We start from the raw sequence: 10,302 nt of genomic DNA, 5'->3' as shown, positions 1-10,302 counted from the left end.
CCGTGAGGTGGCTTAGTGAGGTGGCGCCGAGCCGAGCGCCGCCCCCCGCCGTACGTGTCCTTGAGTTCTAAAACCTGTCTGAAGGGCAACGAAGCTGGTGAGGGGGTCAGAAGCACATGTCCTGTGAGGAGCGGCTGAGGGAACTGGGGTTGTTCAGCCTGGAGAAGAGGAGGCTGAGGGGAGACCTTATCGCTCTCTACAACTACCTGAAAGGAGGGTGTAGTGAGGTGGGGGTCGAGCTCTTCTGCCAAGTAACAAGTGATAGGACAAGAGGAAATGGCCTCAAGTTGCACCAGGGGAGGTTTAGGTTGGCTGTTAGGAAAAAATTCTTCACTGAAAGGATTATCAAGCATTGGAGCAGGCTGCCCAGGGAAGTGGTGGAATCACCATCCCTGGAGGGATTTAGAAGATGGGGAGATGTGGTCCTTAGGGACATGATTTAGTGGTGGTTTTGGCAGTGTTAGGTTGATGGTTGGACTCAATGATCTTAAAGGTCCCTTCCAACCTAGATGATTCTACGATTCTATGAAGGGAGCCTAAAGAATAGAGGTGGAAGCATCACAGGTAGCAAAAGTGAGGCTAAACCCCTCTAAAACTGAGAAGGGCTGGGCTGGAGCACCAGCCAGTGTGCTGCCCCATGGAGCTGGAGGGGCAGCAGCTGCATGGTTGGATCCTACATCTCCTGTAGGATACTAAAATCTTCCAGTTTTGAAGTAGATGAGAGTGGTACTGAAGATACCAGAAGAAAAGAAGATGCCCCGTATGTCTTCCTGGCAGGTTGGGCGGCGTGATGCTTGAGGAGTATGTGTCGGTGACCATAGATTGTGCACTTCTAAACAGAATTTAAATAATGAATTTTCAGACATGACTGCCATCTTACTCTCCTTGGCAAAGAGGAAGTGCTGTTAAAAAAGCCTAGTGTAATAATGTCTGGTCATCAAAAGGTAGGGATCACAAGAGGTGAACTGTTTGCCTTAACCATGGACATTAAAACTGTGATAATTTCCCACTGTCTGGCATTTGAAAAACTTTTTTTTCTGTGTGTGCTTTTATGCTATGCTGGAACTGGTGTTAGTGTACTCCTTTAATTGCCCTGTGGAGCAGTGCTCATCTGAAGTGCGAACATGAAGCAAGAGGGAATGAGGACAGGGTAAAAATACATCAAAGGTTCCTCTGGTGGCAGAATTTTGCAGACAATTCATAAGAATATTCTGCAAATTATCACTTCCTAGTTTGGAGATAGTGCATTGTTTTCCGATGCTTACAATGTCTAGAGAATGAGACACATATTTGTACAGTTTCTAACATTTCATCACAAGGTATATACAAATTATTGATACACTCCTAAACTTTAACAATTAACACTGTAATCTGCTTGACAGTACAGTTACCAGAATAAAACTATCTTGCTTATGATATACAGCTAAATTCATATACTTCATGGGGAAGTAATATATGTGCAATGGAACCACTTTAAATTCGCATCGTGACTTCTCCTGTTGTTGCCCAACTCAAATCTGAAATCATGTCAGACTCCCAGGATTATGAGGTTGACTGGAAAGATACTAGTTTACACTAAAGGCATTCTCTGTTTCTTTTATTTGCCATTTGGTTTTGAACCTTCATGGTGCACTTCACTCATGTTTTTAGATTTTTTACCGTGATTGTAAGGACTGGAATTATTTTTAGTGAGGCTTCTATGTCTTATATGATTCCAGGAGCCAGATGTGTGTAACTTAATATCACAAGACTCGTAATAAGACCCATGGTCTCTCTTACCTTCAAAAGAGGAAGGAACTGAAAGTACCTTTTAAGCTGCTTCAAGAAATTACAGTAGTGTAAATTCTTAACCTTCTTTAAGCACTTGATGTGAACTGATGCCCACTGACATCCATTCAAAGGTTCTCACTTTGTTCACAGACTGCAAACTTCAAGCATCTGCAACGCTCTCCATTTCTGTTGGGTTTTGCCTTCCATACAGAGCATTTCATGTTGAGCTTCACGGTTAACCCTTCTGATGCATGTGGAGGGACACTGTAGCAATGTTATTTTAATTTTCTCCAGGAAGCTCTTTTTGAAAACTGCATATTAATTCAAGACAGTCAAATCGGTTTTTGTTAAACTTTTGAAATAAGGAAATAATGCTCTCGGGGTAAATACTGAACCTGTGATTTCGACAGCACTAAAGATTAATATACTAAAGACCAGTCTGTAAAATGAACTATTGTCTTCTCTGCCTTATACCTGACCACACAGATGTCTGCTGTGTGAGTGACTGCCAGCAGTCATGATGCAAAATCCTTTAATGAAGGTGTAAATGATACAAACAGAGTATTTGTGGATTTGCATACCGTATTGTTAGTGGAAGCATTGGTTCTATCTAATGTAAAAATATACTAGTTTAGAAGATGTATTTTCACCAGTAAGAAGAGGTATCTCGAATGGTGAGCACGTGGCTTAATTTGTTTAACCCCATTTGGGTGTGAATCTGGAGCAACACAGTGGTAAGAACTGGTCTGTAAGGAGATGGTGCAGGAAGGGGGGGTTGTTCAAGGTGCCCAGTGTTTTATGTATTGAAACATTCTGCAACAGGACAGAGCAATAGTGAAAGTTTACCCTTCTCTGCTAAATATAGCATCTGTAGTGCATGTTAGCATAAATCCTGCACGTGTTGTATGACTTCCTCTGTTGGACGGAATATATTGTGGGTCTTCTAGAGGCAAAGCTGAAGACAAAGTCAGGGCTTTTCTGGCTTTGTGAGCTTGCATTGCTGGAGTAAATTAAAATGACTCAGGGCGCATTTTCAGTGCACTAGTACTTTCCTGCATGTATTAACATTCATTAGAATGTTTGCCTTGGTGTGGTTTGCCTAGAAGGTTTGTGTTTTAGTCTTTCAGTTATTCACTGTGGTTACACCTGAAATATCTTTGTCTTTTTACTACATCAGGCCATTACACACTAGAACAATAGTTCTTTTGCAATCAAAATTATTGCTCTGTAATTCTGTCCCGAAGGAAGGACAAATAAACCAAATATGTGCTGAACTCCAATACTAAAGAAAACATGGCAAAAGAGCCAACCAGTTCTCTTTAAGAGGTACGCTGCAGATGAAAGAAGAAAGATGGCCTTATGGGCCTAGACTGGAACTCAAGAGAACATGTTCTTTTTTTTTTTCCTCAGTTCTGTGATAAACTTCTTGTTTGGTCTTTGACAAATAGCTTAGAACCCATTTCTTGTGTTGAAATCATCAGGGGTTATGTGCTTGAGTACCTTGGCCTCTTTTCATCCTATTGCCGTGTGGAAGTGGGCCAAGCCTGAGGTGCTGCTAGTTATCAGCTAACTGTGCCAGTGTTGGTGAGTCTGTGATTCGTGCAGCAGTCATGGTGGTGTGAGCTGGTTTTAAGAAGGAGCTTCACCCTGAGTCATATATCCTACCACATCATAAAACATTACTGACTAATTTGCACCATTATGATTTCTGAATTGTACTGAAGCTGTTCAGAGGACCTGCTTTTTTTTTTTTTTTTTTTTTTAAATATATGTATCTTTACCTTTGAAATTGTTTGGGAGAAAGGATTATCTCTCCATAGTTTCTTTGAAGTCTGGTTTATCAACATGAAAGACCGATTCTGAACTGGGCTTGAAAGATTCTTGATGCTGGGATCCTTCAAAAATATTCTGCAGTGGCAAATGTCTGCTTTGGGGGTTACTTTTGAACGCTGTTAAGGTACAAGTCCTGTCATTTGGAATATACTGTTGACCTTATTTTTATTATATCTTTTACAGGACATTTGAATGGAAGACAGGAAGCTATTCACCCAAACAGGTGAGGAACAAAGATGGAAAACTTTATAGACTGAAGAGTGAATGAAAATGCCTGATGAATGGTGTGCCTCTAATCTTTGCTGCTTGTTGTGTTTTACACAGTCTGAAACAGAGAGGGGAAATATGGTACTGTTTGGAACAGCCAGAAAGGCAGGGTCTCTGCGATGTTGCAGTTGCTAAGGGTCACTACATACTAGGCTTCTTCTTAAGACAAAGTTAAATTTGTACGTAGCATCTACTTATATGTAACATTTTTGTCAAACAAGTCTAGGTTTTATTTTAAGCTGTTTATAGTCATTTCTTGTGGCGGTGTATTTATGCTTTGTGCAGTTGTCTTGCAACATTGTGATTGTTTTTTTAATGACAAATGTTATATTAAACTGAGTATCTGAATTGCATTCAATGCATATTTTCCATTACTGAAAAGTTAAAAACCATTCTTAAAAAGAACTGCTGGTGTATTGTCACATGCCTATGCAATGTAGATAAAATATTTGGGAGCGGGATATAGAAATATTTTCTTCACCCTGGGATGCAGAGTGGCATTTGAAGGATTTGATCTTAGCAGATGAAGGCAGAACTTAGAGTTCGTTCTGAATCTACTGTTCATGTGGTTTTGGAGAGTGAGTGGATGCAACTACCCGGCACTAGGGGAGATAAAGGGTATCCTACTATGAGAGGTTTCAGGGGGACAAAGAGGCTGAGAATTACCTGCCCGGATGTTATTGTAGGCTCCAGTTAGGCACAGGGTGAGGCAATGCTGCTCATCATTGCATGAAGCTATCAAAAAAATGAATGGGCCAAGTGTGATTGAATGTTAATATTTAAAGTTAAAGGCACAGTTCTGACCCCAAGGCAGTGAACAGGTAACACAGATAGGCACCAGCCAATCCAGCCAGAGTGCAAAGCAGAGAGGGCAGCTGGAAGATTGCCAAAATATTTCATAGGTGAATCAATCGCACAACCATTATAATGTCATGACTTACTGAGTGATAAATTTACTGATGAGTTTAACAAGTGTGAAAATACCGAAGTCCTTTGTCCGTTCTTTGATGCTGTGGATTTACATCACATGATCAAAGATCCCCAAGACTGGTGTAGGCAGAGGTCTCTCTTATTCCCAACATCTGGTCTGTGGGGAGCTGGGTAGATTAATGTATTGGGTTTGTGTGGCAAGTTTTTGGTAGTGGGGAGTCTATAGGTGTGGCTTCTGTGAGAAGCTGCTAGAAGCTTCCCCTGTGTCCAACAGAGCCAGTGCCAGCCAGCTCCAAGATGGACCCGCCGCAGGCAAAGGCTGAGCCTATCCGCAATGGTGGTAGCGTCTCTTTGATAACAACATATTTAAGAAGGGGTAAAAACTGCTGCGCAATAGCAGGAGAGGAGTGAGAATATGTGAGAGAAATAACTCTGCAGACCCCAAGGTCAGTGAAGAAGGAGCGGGAGGAGGTGCTCCAGGCACCAGAGCAGAGATTCCCCTGCAGCCCACAGTGAGGACCATGGTGAGACAGGCTGTCCCTTTGCAGCCCATGGAGGTCCACATTGGAGCGGGTATCCATCTATAGCCCTTGGAGGACCCCACGCTGGAGTAGGTGCATGCCTGAAGGAGGCTGTAACCCTGGAGAACCCATGCTGTAGCAGGCTCCTGGCAGGACCTGTGAACCTATAGAGAGAGGGGACCACACTGGAGCGGGTTTGCTGGCAGGACCTGTGACCCTGTGGGGAACCCGTGCTGGAGCAGTCTGTTCCTGAAGGACTGCAGCCCATGGAAGGGACCTATGCTGGAGCAGTTGCTGAAGAACTGCAGCCCGTGGGAAGGACCCACATTGGAGAAGTTCATGGAGGACGGTCTCCCGTGGGAGGGACCCCACAATGGAGCAGGGGAAGAGTGTGAGGAGGAAGAAGCAGCCGAGACAATGTGTGATAAACTGACCACAACCCCCATTCCCCATCCCCCTGTGCTATTTGTGGGGAGGAGGTAGAGAATTTCGGAGAGAAGTTGAACCCAGGAAGAAGGTGGAGCTGGGGAGAAAGTGTTTTAAGATTTGGTTTTATTTTTCATTATTATATTCTGATTTTGGTCTGCAGTAAATTAAATTAATTTCCCCAAGTTGAGTCTGTTTTGCCCATGACGGAAATTGCTGAGTTATCTCTCCGTGTCCTTATCTCGACCCATGAGCCTTTCATTATATTTTCTCTCCCCTGTCCAGCTGAGGAGGGGGAGTGGTAGAGTGGCTTGGTGGGCACCTGGTGTCCAGCCAGCGTCAACCCACCACAATTAAGAAGACCCAGGGTTCAGAGTCAATCTTTGTCAACTTAAAACAGTGACAGAGCTCCAGCTGAGAACATTGACTCAATGCTGCTGTTTTCTGTGTCGAGATATTGGACTGCCCTGCTCAAGCATTTGTTCTAGTAGCTGCTTGTAGACTGATAGAGGTCTAGTTATCTGTAGATTCACAGGAGTGTATAATGAGGCTTTGGACCTCAGTATAAGATAGACAGAAGTGTGGGATACAACTTCTCTGTAACCAGTTCTTGGTTCAAGGCAAGTAACACAACTGTGGTGTCTTTTTTGGATGAGTATAGAGGAGTAGTGGGTACAAAGCATGAATGCATAAAATCAGGTAATTTGCAATGAAGCAGGGAATAGCAAGAAAGGACTTCCAAATGCAAGAGTTGTCCGAGGATAGGACTGCCTCAACTTCTCTTTTACTATCAGAAAACACATTGTGAATCCTTATAAACCAGTTCCCATAGTGAAAGTAGGCTAAAAAGATAGGTGATTCAAGGTAGCAATTTTTAAAAAGAACATTTTTGGACTCAAGGCCAAAGTTAATTAAGTTAACTCACAAGGACATTCACATCTGAAAGATTCAGGAGCTAACAATTTGTCAGAAGTTTAGCTTTTCTTAAAAACATAATTTTGTTGCTTTTGAGGTTTTTGAAAAGAATTTTAAGGACTCAAGAATTAAAAGACTAATAAAAGGGTATAATTTTTATTAAGTCCATTATATTTTAACTTTAAAGCTAGTCTAATTCTATTGTGGAGTCTGCCACCATTTGCTGGAAAACGGAAAATAACAGGTATAATAAAAGTCCTTGAGCATTGTCTGAGAGTCTGATTCTATGTGACAAAACATAATACAAACCCAGTAATTTCTACTAGCCTCAATTTCTATTTTTAGGTGTCAAGTAATTGGTCGAAGCTGCCACATTTTCAAATTATTTTTTAATGATTTTTCTTTCTAATGAATCAAACAGATGGAACAATTTCAGCCATATCCTGTTTGGAGGGGATGACAATTGCCTACATTGATAATATGTTTGCTTTGTGTATCTGTGGGAGCCAAAGATTACTGTCCTCTCATGTACATGATCAGCTGGGACATGATCTTTTGAATAATCCAAGATATAAAGTAAGAAATACTTCTGCAGCTGCTTAAATGAAGATATTGTCAAATTAGTCTCCAAAGCATCAACTTATCCCTGAGAAAAGCTCCAAATTAAGACTCCTTTTGTAAGGAGATTTATATAATTGGGTCTTCTTATGTAATGATGATATGCTAATCTCATGTAATCCACTAAAGCCTATACAGTTCTTGTATTTAAACTATAGGCCAGACAGCAGGACCTTTCATGAAATAAGAGCACTAGCATGGCTCCATGGTTCAGATGAGAGTTTACCTTAGGATTTTAAAGGAGAAACTATTTATAACATAAACAGAGATAAGGCCATAAACTGGTGAATTTAGCTGTGTTCTCCCATAGAAATAAAACTAGTGCGCTGTGGCAGGCTGAATGTTTTTAAGTGTATACCCAGTTCCCTGCAGAACTACAAGGGCTCTGTGTATAGCAGCAGGAGGAGCTGACTAAGTCACGAGATAACAGGAGGAGCTGTTAAATGTGAAGCCTGACTAAGTCACGAGATAACACGTTCATGATTTGTAGATCTACGGGCCAGCGTCTTCATTGAGAGGAAGCCACTGCTGCAGGTGGTAGCACCCATAGGTTGTTTCTGTTAGTGGAGGGGTGGAATTCCTCCCTGCAGAGATCTAATGCTAGTTTTGCTGCCTGTTGTGTCAAATTTTCAAAACTTTTGCAACCAAGTAATCACTTCGCTGGTAGTTTTATAATCAGGTTTTGATATCCCAGCTTCGTTGTCTGCTTCTTTTTATGTATGACTTTAGGAATGTGTCAGGTGTTGTATCAGAGCAGATTAGTAGTTTAGCACCGTTTCTGACAATGATCAATGCTGGATGCTTCGTGGACACTAAAAACTGCTCAGGATGAGTTTATGATTCTAAATCATGAAGTCTCAGAGCGCTGAGAACACTTAATCCATCCAAACTACTAGCATTGCAGATGTTTTTCTTATGCTTCTAGGATATGTGTCTAAACCTTTTTTTTAAAATGATATTAAGCTTTTTGCCTTCATCATATTCCAAGCTGAAAACTAAACAAGTAAATTAGAGTGTACTTTCTAAGTTTCTTGTTTTGTCTAATGAATTTGATTAAAAGTCCCAGAGCTTTTTCATTTAGGGGCTTACAGATACATGATACAAATGACTGATGAAACTTTTCTGTAGTAAATGTGTTATGTAGTCGTTGCTAAGTTGTAGCTTATAATTTTGGTGGGTTTTTGTGTTTTTTCTTGGGGGGGGGTGTTGTTTGTAGTTTAGTTTAGTTTTGGTTTGGTTTGTTTTGATTTGGTTTGGTTTTTTTTCCCCAGAAATAACAAGTTCAGTTTGTGCATATCTTTCTGGGGCATAACTAATCCCCTGTTTTTAGTGATTGTTGGTTGCTCTTTTCCAGACTTTTTTTTGCTTCTTCTTACTTATGAAATATGCTGAACAAAACTAAATGCAAGATACACAAGGATTATGAAACATAATATTCTGTCTTCCCTGCAGTTTAAGATTAATCTCTCCTGAATGGTGCTAGAGGCAGAGAAAAAGGCAGCGGTCTGCACTTATTTTAAAAATCATTCCTCCAGGAGGTGAAAACTATTTTAAAACCCATTTGTGGCTGGGTTGTCTTCAACAGTTCTTTGCAGTATGTTTCTTCATACTTCACTTTTAAATTTCATCTGTTACTATGCTGCTCAGTTACTTTTGTACAAAATTGTCTAGATACTCTCCTGTACTCTTCTTGTGTGCATTAATCATCTCTGTTTTAAGAAACAAAAGTCTGATTGTTTCTGAGATGTGTGAAGGTGGAATAGAAAGTGAGTATCCTCTCCTAATGGAAAGTAAGCTTCTGACTCCTGTCACATCATTTTCCTTATATCCTCTTGGTATCCATTGAGCCCTTTGTACTCAGAATACTTGCACAGAAAATAGTCCACTGGTGGGGCACTGTGTCCTGACTGGCATCTTGAAGATCTCACACATGAATAAAGTAATCAGGGATTTACGTTTCTGCCATGATTTTTTGCTAGTATCTCTTCCTGTAATGCAAAGTCCGGTGGATAATGACTAGCTGGAAGCATGGTTCTGTTTTAGCCATATATTCAATGGATGATCCTGGCAGTGTCCTGAACTCTGGTAATTTGCTTGAAGGGAGAGAGGAATATATCTGATCTCTTAATGGGACAGCTTAGAAGACTTTAGTGAAAAAACTCTTCGTGAAAAATACAATGGTATTTTGCTCCCTCTTCAGGTGTCTCTGGGAAACAACTGAATAATCCTTCATTTAATTAAGCAGTTAAAAAACCCCCAGTGAGTGCTCATGTGCTGTTTCTGCTTCTCTAATCCCCACTTGGCTGCAGCTCCTTAAGATATTCATCGAACCAATATTAGCTATGTTCCTGAACTCTGGGTAGCAGAAATATTAATCTGACAGCACACAGAAAATAGCAATTTAAACTTATTCTTTGCATTCTTCTTGCAAAGCCATATTAATCCATGAGATAGCTTTCCACTAAAGTTTCCTTTGCTGCTTTCTCATTTCCAAAAGGCTTTAAAAATTAGTGAAGTTGTTTAAATACACTGCATTTGGGGGCTTTTTTGTTTGATCGGTTTTTGTTCACACTTTTCAGGAAACAGCTCAGAAAGCACAACACAGCAGCAGAACTGTTTTGTCCCTATTTCTTGCTCTTAACTATTTTTATAATCAGCAAGTTAAGGACTGCTATTAATCCTTAGCTACTATATTCACCACTTGCAGCCAGCTAGGGCTAACTCCTGATAACAGATTACATGTTTTCTATAGCTTGCCTGCTTCATTCTAAAGCTCCTTCAAAGCCCTGCAGGGAACGCTAAGTCCCATTCTCCCTCTGTCGGTTTAGATACAGTCTCCATGGCCTTTCCTGTTCTCTTAAACATTCCTGTCTTAAACAATGAGTGAAAAATGAGAGAGAAGGGTCTGAAATACAAGCCACAATAGGTCTGACATAGGAATGTAGGCTTGGAGAGGCCATGGTCAAACTTAGATTGTGGAGGCTTTGGGAGTGTCCTGTGCACAGCCAAAGAGACTCCACAG

The sequence above is a fragment of the Charadrius vociferus genome, unplaced genomic scaffold (assembly GCF_000708025.1).
Source record: "Charadrius vociferus isolate BGI_N301 unplaced genomic scaffold, ASM70802v2 scaffold262, whole genome shotgun sequence".
Classification (NCBI taxonomy): Eukaryota; Metazoa; Chordata; class Aves; order Charadriiformes; family Charadriidae; genus Charadrius; species Charadrius vociferus.
Note: the sequence above shows the minus strand (reverse complement) of the source record.